The following is a 15,335-nucleotide window of genomic DNA, read 5'->3' as shown; positions in this document are numbered from 1 at the left end:
CTCATTTCCACGTTTTTCAGGTTTTCTTGCAATTTTCCAGGTCCTTCAGTGTGAATTTTTAATTTTTCAACGAATTTCAGTATTTCTCACCATATTCAGGGTCCTACAGTGTGATTTTCTCATTTTCCACTTTTTTCATGGTTTCTTGCCATATATTGGGTCCGACAGTGTGAATTTTTAATTTTCACGTTTTTCAGGGTTTCTCGGCACATTCTGGGTCCTGCAGTGTGATTTTCTCATTTTTCACGTATTTCAAATTTTTCGTATTTCTGGGTCCTACAGTGTGATTTTCTCATTTTCAACCTTTTTCAGGTTTTCTCACCATATTCGGGTCCTTCAGTGTGAATTTTTAATTTTCCACGTTTTTCAGTATTTCTCACCATATTCTGGGTAATACAGTGTGATTTTCTCATTTTCCACTTTTATCAGGTTTTCTCGCCATATTTGGGGTCCTTCATTGTGAGTTTTTAATTTTCTTCTTTTTTCAGGTTTTCTCGCCATATTCTGGGTCCCATAGTGTAAATTTTTAATTTTCACGTTTTTCAGGGTTTCTCGGCATATTTTGGGTCCTGCAGTGTGATTTTCTCATTTTCCACGTTTTTCAAGTTTTTTCATATTTCAAGGTCCTATAGTGTGATTATTCTCATTTTCAACCTTTTTCAGGTTTTCTCACCACATTCGGGGTCCTTCAGTGTGAATTTTAAATTTTCTACTTTTTAGAGGTTTTCTCGTCATATTCTGGGTCCTTCCGTGTGAGGTTTTAATTTTCTATTTTTCTTCGGGGTTTCTTGCCATATTCCGGGTCCTTCAGTGTGAATTTTTAATTTCCCACGTTTTTCAGGTTTTTCATCATATTAAGGGTCCTACAGTGTGATTTTCTCATTTTCCACGTTTTTCAAGTTTTCTCGCCTTATCCGGGGTCCTTCAGTGTGAGTTTTGAATTTTCTACTTTTTTCAGGTTTTCTCGCCATATTCTGGGTCCTTCCGTGTGAGGTTTTAATTTTCCATTTTTCTTCAGGTTTTCTTGCCATATTCCGGGTCCTTCAGTGTGAATTTTTAATTTTCCACGTTTTTTAGGTTTTTCATCATATTAAGGGTCCTACAGTGTGATTTTCTCATTTTACCACCTTTTTCAGGTTTTCTCGCCATATTCTGGGTCCTACCCAGTGTATTTTAATTTTCCACGTTTGTCAGGTTTTCTTGCCATATTCTGGGTCCAACAGTGTGATTTTATCATTTCCGACATTTTTCAAGTTTTTTTGCAATTCTGGGTGCTACAGTGAGATTATTCTCATTTTCCACCTTTTATAGGTTTTCTTGCCATATTTTGGGGTCCTTCAGTGTGAATTTTTCATTTTTCACGTTTTTCAGGTTTTTTCATCAAATTCAGGTCCTACAGTGTGATTTTCTCATTTCCAACGTTTTCAGGTTTTCTTACCATATTGGTGTCCTTCACTGTGAGTTTTTAATTTTCTACTTTTTTCAGGGTTTCTTGCCATATTCTGGGTCCGATAATGTGAATTTTAATTTTCACGTTTTTCAGGGTTTCTCGGCAATATTCAATTTCCTGCAGTGTGATTTTCTCATTTTCCAGGTTTTTCAAGTTTTTTCCCAATTCTTTGTCCTACAGTGAGATTATTCACATTTTCCACCTTTTTCAGGTTTTCTTGCCATATTTGGGGTCCTTCAGTGTGAATTTTAATTTTCCACGTTTTTCAGTATTTCTCGGCAATTCTGGGTAATACATTGTGATTTTCTCATTTCCACGTTTTTCAGGTTTTCTTGCCATATTACAGGTCTTTCACTGTGAATTTTGATTTTTCCACGTTTTTCAGTATTTCTCGCCTTAATCTGGGTAATTCAGTGTGATTTTCTCATTTTCCACTTTTTTCATGGTTCCTTGCCATATACTGGGTCCGACAGTGTGAATTTTTAATTTCATGTTTTTCAGGGTTTCTCAGCATACTCTGGGTCCTGCAGTGTGATTTTTCTCATTTTCCACGTTTTTCAAGTTTTTTTTGTATTTCTGGGTCCTACAGTGTGATTATTCTCATTTTCAACCTTTTTCAGGTTTTCTCGCCATATTTCGGGGTCCTTCAGTGCGAATTTTTAATTTTCTACTTTTTCCAGTTTTTCTCGCCATATTCTTGGTCCTTCAGTGTTAGTTTTTAATTTTCCTTGTTTTTCAGGATTTCTTGCCTTATTCCAGGTCCTTCACTGTGAATTTTTAATTTTCCACGTTTTTCAGGTTTTTTCGTCATATTCAGGGTCCTACAGTGTGATTTTCTCATTTCACGTTTTTCAGGTTTTCTTGCCATATTCCAGGTCCTTCAGTGTGAATTTTGAAATTTCCACGTTTTTCAGTATTTCTCGCCATATTCTGGGTAATACAGTATGAATTTTCTCATTTTCAACTTTATTCATGGTTTCTTGCCATATATTCGGTTCCAATAGTGTGAATTTTTAATTTTCACGTTTTTCAGGGTTTAATATTCTGTGTCCTGTAGTGTGATTTTCTCATTTTCCACTTTTTTCATGGTTTCTTGCCATATATTGGGTCCGACAGTGTGAATTTTTAATTTTCCCGTTTTTCAGGTGTTCTCTGACATTCTGGGTCCTGCAGTGTGATTTTCTCATTTTCCACGTTTTTCAAGTTTTTTCATAATTCTGGGTCCTACAGTGTGATTTTCTGATTTTCCACCTTTTTCAGGTTTCTCGCCATATTTGGGGTCCTTCACTGTGAATTTTTAATTTTCACGTTTTCAGGGTTTCTTGGCATATTCTGGGACCTGCAGTGTGATTTTCAAATTTTCCACGTTTTTCAAGTTTTTTCGTATTTCTGGGCCCTACAGTGTGATTATTCTCATTTTCAAACTTTTTCAGGTTTCTTGCCATATTCGGGGTCCTTCAAGTGTGAATTTTTAATTTTCTACATTTTTCAGGTTTTCTCGCCATATTCTGGGTCCTTCAGTGTGAGATTGTAATTTTCATTGTTTTTCGGGTTTTCTTGCCATATTCAGGGTCATTCACTGTGAAATTTTTATTTTCCACGTTTTTCAGGTTTTTTCATCATATTCAGGTTCCTATAGTGTGATTTTTCTCATTTCCACGTTTTTCAGGTTCCTTGCCATATTCCAGGTCCTTAAGTGTGAATTTTGAATTTTCCAAGTTTTTCAGTATTTCTCACCATATTCTGGGTAATTCAGTGTGATTTTCTAATTTTCCATTTTTTCATGGTTACTTGCCATATACTGGGTCCGACTGTGTGAATTTTTAATGTTCACGTTTTTCAGGGTTTCTCGGCATATTCTGGGTCCTACAGTGTGATTTTCTCATTTTCCACGTTTTTCAAGTTTTTTCGTATTTCTGGGTCCTACAGTGTGATTATTCTCATTTCAAACTTTTCAGGTTTTGTCGCCATATTCGGGTCCTTCAGTGTGAAATTTTTATTTTCTACTTTTATCATTTTTTCTCTCGCCATATTCTGGGTCCTTCAGTGTGAGGTTTTAATTTTCCTTGTTTTTCGGGTTTTCTAGCCATATTCTGGGTCCTTCACTGTGAATTTTTAATTTTCCACGTTTTTCAGGTTTTTTCGTCATATTCAGGGTGCTATAGTGTGATTTTCTCATTTCCATTTTTTCCAGGTGTTCTTGCCATATTCCAGGTCCTTCACTGTGAATTTTTAATTTTCCAAGTTTTTCAGCATTTCTCGCCATATTCTGGGTAATACAGTGTGATTTTCTAATTTTCTAATTTTTCATGATTTCTTGCCATATTCTGGGTCCGACAGTGTGAATTATTAATTTTCACGTTTTTCCAGTGTTTCTCGGCATATTCTGGGTCCTGCAGTGTGATTTTCTCATTTTCCACGTTTTTCAAGTTTTTTCGTAATTCTGGGTCCTACAGTGTGATTTTCTCATTTTCCAACTTTTTCAGGGTTTCTCCCCATATTCGGGGTCCTTCAGTGTGAATTTTTAATGTTTTACTTTATACGTGTTTCTTGCCATATTCTAGGCTCTTAAGTGTGAGTTTTTAATTTTCCCTTTTTTCAGGTTTTCTTGCCATATTCTGGGTCCTTCAGTGTGACATTTTAATTTTCCACTTTTTTCATGTTTTTTCGTCATATTCTGGGTCCTACAGTGTGATTTTCTCATTTCCACGTTTTTCATGTTTTCTTGCCATATTCCAGGTCCTTCAGTATGAATTTTTAAGTTTCCACGTTTTTCTGTATTTCTCGCCATATTCTGGATAATACAGTGTGAATTTTTAATTTTACTCTGTTTTCATGTTTTCTCCTATATTCTCTGTCTGACAGTGTGAATTTTTAATTTTCACGTTTTTCAGGGTTTCTTGGCATATTCTGGGTCCTGCAGTGTGATTTTCTCATTTTCATCGTTTTTCAAGTTTATTCGTAATTTTGGGTCCTACAGTGTGATTTTTCTCATTTTCCACCTTTATCAAGTTTTCTCGCCATATTTGGGGTCCTTCAGTGTGAGTTTGTAATTTTCTACTTTTTTCGGGCTTTTCTCGCCATATTCTGGGTCCCACAGCGTGTATTTTTAATTTTCCACGTTTTCGGAGTTTCTCGGCATATTCTGGGTCCTACAGTGTGATTTTCTCATTTTCGAAGTTTTAAAGTTTTTTCGTAATCTGGGTTCTACAGTATGATTATTCTCATTTTCAACCTTTTTCAGGTTTTCTCACCATATTCTGGGTCCTTCAGTGAGAATTTTTAATTTTCTACTTTTTTCAGGTTTTCTCGCCATATTCTGGGTCCTTCAGTGTGAGTTTTTTTTTTTTTTTTTTTTTTTGGTTTTTTGGGTATTTTCGAGACAGGGTTTTTTCTGTGTAGCCCTGGCTGTCCTGGCACTCACTTTGTAGACCAGGCTGACCTCGAACTCAGAAATCCGCCTGCCTCTGCCTCCCTAGTGCTGGGATTAAAGGCGTGTGCCACCAGGCTGGGCTCAGTGTGAATTTTTAATTTTCCACATTTTTCAGGTTTTTCTGTCATATTCTTGGGTCCAGAGTGTGATTTTCTCATTTCCGCGTTTTTCAGGTTTTCTTGCCATATTCCAGGTCTTTCAATGTGAATTTTTAATTTTTCACGTTTTTCAGGGTTTCTCAGCATATTCTGGATTCTGCAGTGTGATTTTCTCATTTTCCACCTTTTTCAAGTTTTTTGTAATTCTGGGTCCTACAGTTTGATTTTCTCATTTTCCACCTTTTTCAGGTTTTCTCCCCATATACTGGGTACTTCAGTGTGAGTTTTTAATTTTCCTCGTTTTTCAGGTTTTCTTGCCATATTCCGGGTCCTTTAATGTGAATTTATAATTTTCCAATTTTTCAGGTTTTTTAGTCATATTCAGGGTCCTACAGTGTGATTTTCTCATTTCCACGTTTTTCAGGTTTTCTTGCCATTTTCCAGGTCCTTCAGTGTGAATTTTTAATTTTTCCACGAATTTCAGTATTTCTCACCATATTCTGGGTCCTACAGTTTGATTTTCTCATTTCCACATTTTTCAGGTTTTCTTGCCATATCTCCAGGTCCTTCAGTTTGAATTTTTAAGTTTCCACGTTTTTCTGTATTTCTCGCCATATTCTGGGTAATACAGTGTGAATTTTTAATTTTCCTCTGTTTTCATGTTTCTCCTATATTCTCTGTCTGACAGTGTGAATTTTTAATTTTCACGTTTTTCAGGGTTTCTCTGCATATTCTGGGTCCTGCATTGTGATTTTCTCATTTTCCACGTTTTTCAAGTTTAATTGTAATTTTGGGTCCTACAGTGTGATTTTCTCTTTTTCCACCTTTTTCAAGTTTTCTCGCCATATTTGGGGTCCTTTAGTGTGAGTTTGTAATTTTCTACTTTTTTCGGCTTTTCTCGCCATATTCTGGGTCCCCACAGCATGTATTTTTAATTTTAAACGTTTTCAGAGTTTCTCGGCATATTCTGGGTCCTACAGTGTGATTTTCTCATTTTCGAAGTTTTTCAAGTTTTTTCGTTATCTGAGTTCTACAGTGTAATTATTCTCATTTTCAACTTTTTTCAGGTTTTCTCGCCATATTCCGGGTCCCTTCTGTGAGAATTTTTAATTTTCTACTTTTTTCAGGTTTTCTCGCCATATTCTGGGTCCTTCAGTGTGAGTTTTTAATTTTCTTCGTTTTTCAGGTTTTCTAGTCATATTCTGGGTCCTTCAGTGTGAATTTTTTTTTTTTTTTTTTTTGGTTTTTTGGTTTTTTCGAGACAGGTTTTTTCTGTGTAGCCCTGGCTGTCCTGGCACTCACTTTATAGATCAGGCTGGCCTCGAACTCAGAAATCCGCCTGCCTCTGCCTCCCTAGTGCTGGGATTAAAGGCGTGTGCCACCTCGCTGGGCTCAGTGTGAATTTTTAATTTTCCACATTTTTCAGGTTTTTCTGTCATATTCTGTGTCCAGAGTGTGATTTTCTCATTTCCGTGTTTTTCTGGTTTTCTTGCCATTTTCTATGTCCTTAAGTGTGCATTTTTAATTTTCCACCTTTTTCAGTATTTCTCGCCATATTCTGGGTAATACATTGTGAATTTTTAAGTTTCTACTTTTTTCATGGTTTCTGTCCATATTCTGTACCTGATAGTGTGATTTTTTAATATTCACGTTTTTCACGGGTTTCTCTGCATATTCTGGGTGCTGCAGTGTGATTTTCACTTTTTCCACGTTTTTCAAGTTTTTTCCTAATTCAGGGTCCTACAGTGTGATTTTCTCACTTTCCACCTTTTTCAGGTTTTCTAGCCATATTTGGGGTCCTTCAGTGTGAGTTTTTAATATTCTACTTTTTTCAGGGTTTCTCGCCATAATCTGGGTCCGACAGTGTGAATTTTTAATTTTCACGTTTTTCAGGGTTTCTCAGCATATTCTGGGTCCTGCAGTGTGATTTTCTCATTTTCCAGCTTTTTCAAGTTTTTTGTAATTCTGGGTTCCTACAGTTTGATTTTCTCATTTTCCACCTTTTTCAGATTTTCTCGCCAAATTCTGGGTACTTCAGTGTGAGTTTTTAATTTTCCTCGTTTATCAGGTTTTCTCGCCATATTTGCGGTCCTTCAGTGTGAATTTTTAACTTTTCACTTTTTTCAAGTTTTTTCTTCATATTCTGGGTCTTACAGTGTCATTTTCTCATTTTCCACCTTTTTCAGGTTATCTCCTCATAGTGTGGGTTTTTAATTATCTACTTATTTCAGGGTTTCTTGCAATATTCTGGGTCCTACAGTGTGATTTTCTCATTTTCCATCTTTTCCAGGTATTCTTGGCATATTCTGGGTCCTACAATGTGAATTTTTAATTTTCCATGTTTTTCAAGGTTTCTTGCCATATTCTGGTCCTACAGTGTGAATTTTTAATTTTCCACGTTTTTCAGTATTTCTCGCCATATTCTGGGGTCCTGTAGTGTGAATATTTAATTTTCCATGTTTCTAAGGTTTTTTGCCATATTCTGGGTCCTTCAGTGTGCATTTTTAATTTTCCACGTTTTTCAGTATTTCTTGCCATATTCTGGGTAATACATTGTAAATTTTTAATTTTCCACTTTCTTCATGGTTTCTCGCCATAATCTGGATCTGACAGTTTGAATTTTTAATTTTCACGTTTTTCAGGGTTTCTCCGAAAATTCTGGGTCCTGCAGTGTGAATTTCTCATTTTCCACGTTTTTCAAGTTTGTTCGTAATTCTGGGTCCTACAGTCTGATTTTCTCATATTCCAACTTTTTAAGGTTTTGTAGCCATATTCTGGGTCCTTCAGTGTGAGTTTTTAATTTTCGACTCTTTCAGGGTTTCTCACCATATTCTGGGTACTACAGTGTGTATTTTTAATTTTCCACGTTTTTCAGGGTTTCTCTGCATATTCTGAGTTTTGCAGTTTGATTTTCTCATTTTCGTCGTTTTTCAAGTTTTATAGCAATTCTGTGTACTACAGTCGATTATTCTCATTTTCCAACTTCTTCAGGTTTTCTTGCCATATTTTGGGTCCTTCAGTGTGAGATTGTAATTTTCTACTTTTTTCAGGGTTTCTTGCCATATTCTGGGTCCTACAGAGTGTATTTTTAATTCTCCACGTTTTTCAGGGTTTCTCGGCATATTATGTGTCCTACACTGTGATTTTCTCATTTTCCACTTTTTAAAAATTTTTTTCTCATTTCGATGTCCTAAAGTGTGATTTTCTCATTTTCCACCCTTTTCAGGTTTTCTCGCCATATTCTGGGTCCTAAGTATGAGTTTTGAATTTTCCTCGTTTTTCAGGTTTTCTGGCCTTATTCTGGGTCCCTCAGTGTGAATTTTTAATTTTCCAGGTTTTTCAGGTTTTTTTTCGTCATATTCTGGGTCCTACAGTGTGATTTTCTCATTTCCACTTTTTCCAGGATTTCTTGCCAGATTCCAGGTCCTTCAGTGTGAATTTTTAATTTTCACATTTTTCACGGTTTCTCGGCATATTCTGCGTCCTGCATTGTGATTTCATCATTTTCCACGTTTTTCAAGTATTTTCGTAATTCTGGGTCCTACAGTGTGATTTTCTCATTTCCACCTTTTTCAGGTTTTCTCGCCATATTTGGGGTCCTTCAGTGTAAGTTTTTAATTTTGTACTTTTTTCAGGGTTTCTCGCCATATTCTGGGTCCTTTAATGTGAATTTATAATTTTCCAATTTTTTCAGGTTTTTCCGTCATATTCAGGGTCCTACAGTGTGATTTTCTCATTTCCACGTTTTTCAGGTTTTCTTGCCATTTTCCAGGTCCTTCAGTGTGAATTTTTAATTTTTCCACGAATTTCAGTATTTCTCACCATATTCTGGGTCCTACAGTGTGATTTTCTCATTTCCACATTTTTCAGGTTTTCTTGCCATATTCCAGGTCCTTCAGTTTGAATTTTTAAGTTTCCACGTTTTTCTGTATTTCTCAAGATATTCTGGGTAATACAGTGTGAATTTTTAATTTTCCTCTGTTTTCATGTTTTCTCCTATATTCTCTGTCTGACAGTGTGAATTTTTAATTTTCACGTTTTTCAGGGTTTCTTGGCATATTCTGGGTCTTGCAGTGTGATTTTCTCATTTTCCACCTTTTTCAAGTTTTCTCGCCATATTTGGGGTCCTTCAGTGTGAGTTTGTTATTTTCTACTTTTTTGGCTTTTCTCGCCATATTCTGGGTCCCACAGCGTGTATTTTTAATTTTCCACGTTTTCAGAGTTTCGCGGCATATTCTGGGTCCTACAGTGTGATTTTCTCATTTTCGAAGTTTTTCAAGTTTTTTCGTAATCTGGGTTCTACAGTGTGATTATTCTCATTTTCTACCTTTTTCAGGTTTTCTCGCCATATTCTGGGTCCTTCAGTGAGAATTTTTAATTTTCTACTTTTTTCAGGTTTTCTAGTCATATTCTGGGTCCTTCAGTGTGAATTATTTTTCTTTTTTTTGGTCTTTTCAAGACAGGGTTTTTCTGTGTAGCCCTGGCTGTCCTGGCACTCACTTTGTAGACCAAGCTGGCCTCGAACTCAGAAATCCACCTGCCTCTGCTTCCCTAGTGCTGGGATTAAAGGCGTGTGCCACCTCGCTGGGCTCAGTGTGAATTTTTAATTTTCCACATTTTTCAAGTTTTTCTGTCATATTCTGGGTCCAGAGTGTGATTTTCTCATTTCCGTGTTTTTCTGGTTTTCTTGCCATTTTCCAGGTCCTTCAGTGTGCATTTTTAATTTTCCACGTTTTTCAGTATTTCTCGCCATATTCTGGGTAATACATTGTGAATTTTTAATTTTCCACTTTCTTCATGGTTTCTCGCCATAATCTGGATCTGACAGTTTGAATTTTTAATTTTCACGTTTTTCAGGGTTTCTCCGAAAATTCTGGGTCCTGCAGTGTGAATTTCTCATTTTCCACGTTTTTCAAGTTTGTTCGTAATTCTGGGTCCTACAGTCTGATTTTCTCATATTCCACCTTTTTAAGGTTTTTTAGCCATATTCTGGGTCCTTCAATGTGAGTTTTTAATTTTCGACTCTTTCAGGGTTTCTCACCATATTCTGGGTACTACATTGTGTATTTTTAATTTTCCACGTTTTTCAGGGTTTCTCTGCATATTCTGAGTTTTGCAGTTTGATTTTCTCATTTTCGTCGTTTTTCAAGTTTTATAGCAATTCTGGGTCCTACAGTGTGATTATTCTCATTTTCCAACTTTTTCAGGTTTTCTTGCCATATTTCGGGTCCTTCAGTGTGAGATTGTATTTTTCTACTTTTTTCAGGGTTTCTTGCCATATTCTGGGTCCTACAGAGTGTATTTTTAATTCTCCACGTTTTTCAGGGTTTCTCGGCATATTATGTGTCCTACAGTGTGATTTTCTCATTCTCCACTTTTTTAAATTTTTTTTTCTCATTTCTGTGTCCTAAAGTGTGATTTTCTCATTTTCCACCCTTTTCAGGTTTTCTCGCCATATTCTGGGTCCTACAGTATGAGTTTTGAATTTTCCTCGTTTTTCAGGTTTTCTGGCCTTATTCTGGGTCCTTCAGTGTGAATTTTTAATTTTGCACGTTTTTCAGGTTTTTTTCATCATATTCTGGGTCCTACAGCGTGTATTTTTAATTTTCCACGTTTTCAGAGTTTCTCGGCATATTCTGGGTCTTACAGTGTGATTTTCTCATTTCCACCTTTTTCAGGTTTTCTTGCGGTATTCCAGGTCCTTTAGTGTGAATTTTTAATTTTCCATGTTTTTAGGTATTTCTCGCCATATTATGGGTAAACAGTGTGAATTTTTAATTTTCCACTTTTTTCATGATTTCTCGCCATAATCGGAGTTTTCCAGTGTTTTTATCGCCATATTCTTGATATTACAGTATGATTTTCTCATTTTTCGATCCTTTCATGGTTTGTCACCATATTTCAGGACCTACAGTGTGATTTTCTCATTTTTCTACTTTTTCAAGGTTTATCACCATATTCTAGGTCCTATGGTGTGATTTTCTCATTTTCCACATTTTTCAGGATTTCTCGCCATATTCCGGGTCCTTTACTATGAATTTATAATTTTCCAAGTTTTTCACGTTTTTTCGTCATATTCAGGGTCCTACAGTGTGATTTTATCATTTCCAGGTTTTTCAGGTTTTCTTGCCATTTTCCAGGTCCTTCATTGTGAATTTTTAATTTTTCCACGAATTTCAGTATTTCTCACCATATTCTGGGTCCTACAGTGTGATTTTTCTCATTTCCACGTTTTTCAGGTTTTCTTGCCGTATTCCAGGTCCTTCATTGTGAATTTTTAAGTTTCCACGTTTTTTCAGTATTTCTCGCCATATTATGGGTAATACAGTGTGAATTTTTAATTTTCCACTTTTTTCATGGTTTCTCGCCATAATCGAGATTTTTCACTGTTTATATCGCCATATTCTAGGTATTACAGTATGATTTTCTCTTTTTTAGATCCTTTCATGGTTTGTCACCATATTTTCGGTCCTACAGTGTGATTTTCTCATTTTTCCTATTTTTCAAGGTTTATCACCATATTCTAGTTCCTACAGTGTGATTTTCTCATTTTCCACATTTTTCAGGATTTCTCGCCATAATCCAGTTCTTCAGTGTGAGTTTTTAATTATCCATGTTTTTCAGGGTTTCTTGCCATATTCCAGGTACTACAGTGTGATTTTCCCATCATTCGACTATACCGGGTTTCTCACCCTATTCCAAGTCCTACAGTGTTCTTTTCTCATTTTCCCTATTTTTCAGGATTTCTCACCCTATTCCAGGTCCTTCAGTATGAGTTTTTAATTTTCCAAGATTTTCACTGTTTCTTGCCATATTCCAGGTCCTTCAGTGTGAGTTTTTAATTTTCGACATTTTTCATGGTTAATCGCCATATTCTAGGTACTACAGTACGATTTTCTCATTTTTTTGACGTTTTCAGGGTTTCTCACCAGATTCCAGGTCCTACAGTGTGATTTTCTAATTTTTCGAGTTTTTCAGAGTTTCTCACCATATTCCAGGTCCTACAGTGTGATTTTCTCATTATTCGACTATACAGGGTTTCTCACCATATTCCAGGTACTAGATATGATTTTCTCATTTTTCGACTTCTTCAGGGTTTCTCAACATTTTCCAGGTTCTACAGTGTGATTTTCTCATTTTTCGACTTATTCAAGTTTTATCACCATATTCCAGGTCCTACAGTGTGATTTTCTCATTTTCCACATTTTTCAGGATTTCTTGCCATATTCCAGGCCTTCCGTGTGATTTTTTAATTATCCACGTTTTTATAGTTACTCGCCATATTCCAGGTCCTACAGTGTGATTTTTCCTTTTCAACGATTTTCAGGTTTTCTTGCCCTATTCCTGGTCCTACAGGGTAAGTTTTTAATTTTCCATATTTTTCGGGTTTCTCGCGGTATTCTAGGTACTTCAGTATGATTTCTCATTTTTTCCCCTCTTTCTGGGTTTCTAGACACATTCCAAGCCATCAGTGTGATTTTCTCATTTTCCAACTTTTTCTGGGTTTCTCTGCATTTTCCAGGTCCTAGAGTGTGATTTTCTCATTTTCCACGTTTTTTCAGGTTTTCTCACCATATTCCAGGTCATTCACTGTTTGATTTTAATTTTCCACATTTTTCAGAGTTTCTTGTCATATTCCAAGTCCTAGAGTGTGAGTTTTTAAATTTCCAACTTTTTCAGGGTTTCCTGCCATATTCCATATCCTACAGTGCGAGTTTTTAATTTTCCACGTTTTTCATGGTTTTCTTCCTATTCCAGATCCTACAGTATGATTTTCTCATTTTTCATGATTTTCAGTTTTCTTCCCATATTCCAGATCCTACAGTGTGAGTTTTTTATTTTACATGTTTTTCAGGGTTTCTTTTCATATTCCAGGTCTTATAGTGTGAGTTTCTCATTTTGAACGTTTTTCAGAGTTTTTGCCATATTATAGGTCCTGCAGTTTGAGTTCCTCGTTTTCCACGTTTTTCAGGTCTTTTCAGCATATTCCAGGTTCTGCAGTTTGAATTTCTCATTTTCCATGTTTTTCATTGTTTCTTGCCATATTCCATATCCTACAGTGTGATTTTCTCATTTTTCATGATTTTCAGGTTTTCTTGCCATATTCCAGATCCTAGAGTGTGAGTTTTTAATTGTCCAACATTTTCAGGTTTTCTTGCTATAAACCATGTCCTACAATGTGAGTTTCTCATTTTCCACGTTTTTCATGTTTTCTCTCCATATTCCTGTTCCTACAATGTTAGTTTTTAATTTTCCACGTTTTTCAGGGTTTCTCGCCATATTCCAGGTCCTGCAGTTTGAATTTCTTAATTTCCACGTTTTTCAGTGTTTCTAGTCATATTCTAGGTCCTACAGTGAGATTTTATCATTTTTCATGATTTTCAGGTTTTCTCGCCATATCCCAGGTCCTTCAGTGTGAGTTTTTTTTTTTTTTTTAATTTATTATATGCAAGTACACTGTACCTGTCTTCACACACTCCAGAAGAGGGCGCCAGATCTCTTTACAGATGGTTGTGAGCCACCATGTGGTTGCTGGGTCTTGAACTCTGGACCTTTGGAAGAGCAGTCAGGTGCTCTTACCCACTGAGCCATCTCACCAGCCCTCAGTGTGAGTTTTTAATTTTCCACGGTTTTCTGTGTTTCTTGCCATATTCCATATCCTACCATTTGAGTTTCTTTTTGTTCACATTATTCAGGGGTTCTTGCCATATTCTAGGTACTGCAGTGTGATTTTCTCATTTTTCATTATTTTTAGGTTTTTTAATTATCCGATTTTTTCAGGTTTTCTCCCATATTCTAAGTCCTGCAGTGTGATTTTGTCATTTTCCACCTCTTTCAGGGTTTCTCGCCATATTCCAATTCCTGCAGTTTGATTTTGTCATTTTCCACCTCTTTCAGGGTTTCTTGCCACATTCCAGGTCCTCCAGTTTGAGTTTCTCCTTTTCCACGTTTTATAGGGAATCTTGCCATATTCCAGGTCCTAGAGTGTGAGTTTTTAATTTTCCAGGTTTTTCAGGATTTCTCACCATATTCCAGGTCCTACAGTGTGATTCTCTCATTTTCCACAATTTTAAGGTTTTCTTTCCATATTCCAGTTCTTATAGTTTGAGTTTCTCATTTTTCACATTTTTCAGTTCTTCTCACCATATTCCAGGTCCTAGAGTGTGAGTTTTTAATTTTCCACGTGTTTCAGGGTTTCTTGCCATATTCCAGATTCTAAAGTGTGATTTTCTCATTTTCTGTGATTTTTTTCAGGTTTTCTTGCCATATTCCCAGTCCTATAGTATAAGTTTTCAATTTCCCATGTTTGTCAAGGTTTCTTGACATATTCCAAGTCCTATAGTTTGAGTTTCTCATTTTTCGGTGTTTCTAGCCTTATACAAGGTCCTGCAGTGTTATTTTCTCATTTTCCACCTTTTTCTGGGTTTCTTGCCATATTCCAGGTCCTAAAGAGTGAGTTTCTTATTTTCCACCTTTTTCAGGTTTTCTCAACATATTCCAGATCCAACCGTGTGAGTTTTTAATTTTCCAAGTTTTTCAGAGTTTCTCAGCATATTCCAGATCCTACAGTTTGGGTTTCTTATTTTCCAAGTCTTTCAGTGTTTCTCTCCATATTCCAGGTCCTACAGTGTGATTTTCTCATTTTTCATACTTTGCAGGTTATTGGGTGTGAGTTTTTTATTTTCAATTTTTTTCAGGTTTTCCTGCCATATTCCACGTCCTACAGTTTGATTTTCTAATTTTCAGGATTTCAAGTTTTCTTGTCATATTTTAGGTCCTACATTGTTAGTTTTTTTTTTTTATTTTCCACTTTTTAAAGGTTTTCTTACTATATTCCATGTCCTACAGTATCATTTTCTGATTTTCCACGTTTTTCAGGGTTTCTCGCCATATTCCATGTCCTACAGGTTTAATTTTTAATTTTCCACATTTTTCAGAGTTTTTCACCATATCCCAGTTCCTACAGTTTTAATTTCCATTTTCCATGTTTTTTAGAGTTTGTCGCCATATTCAAGGACCTACAGTGTGAGTTTTTAATTTTCCATGTGTTTCAGGGTTTCTTGCCATATTCCAGCTTCTACAGTTTGATTTTCTCATTGTTCATGATTTTCAGGATTTCTTGCCATATTCCCAGTCCTATAGTGTAAGTTATCAATTTTCCATATTTGTCAAGGATTCTCAACATATTCCAAGTCCTATAGTTTGAGTTTCTCATTTTTCAGTGTTTCTAGCCTTATACCAGGTCCTGCCGTGTTATTTTCTAATTTTCTTTTTTTTTTAAAGATTTATTTATTTATATATGTAAGTACACTGTAGCTGTCCTCAGACACTCGAGAAGGGGGAGCCAGATCTC

This window comes from Mus caroli, unplaced genomic scaffold (genome assembly GCF_978045245.1).
Source record: "Mus caroli unplaced genomic scaffold, Mus_caroli_1 scaffold_37, whole genome shotgun sequence".
In the NCBI taxonomy this organism is placed as follows: Eukaryota; Metazoa; Chordata; class Mammalia; order Rodentia; family Muridae; genus Mus; species Mus caroli.
This window is presented reverse-complemented; position numbering follows the sequence as displayed.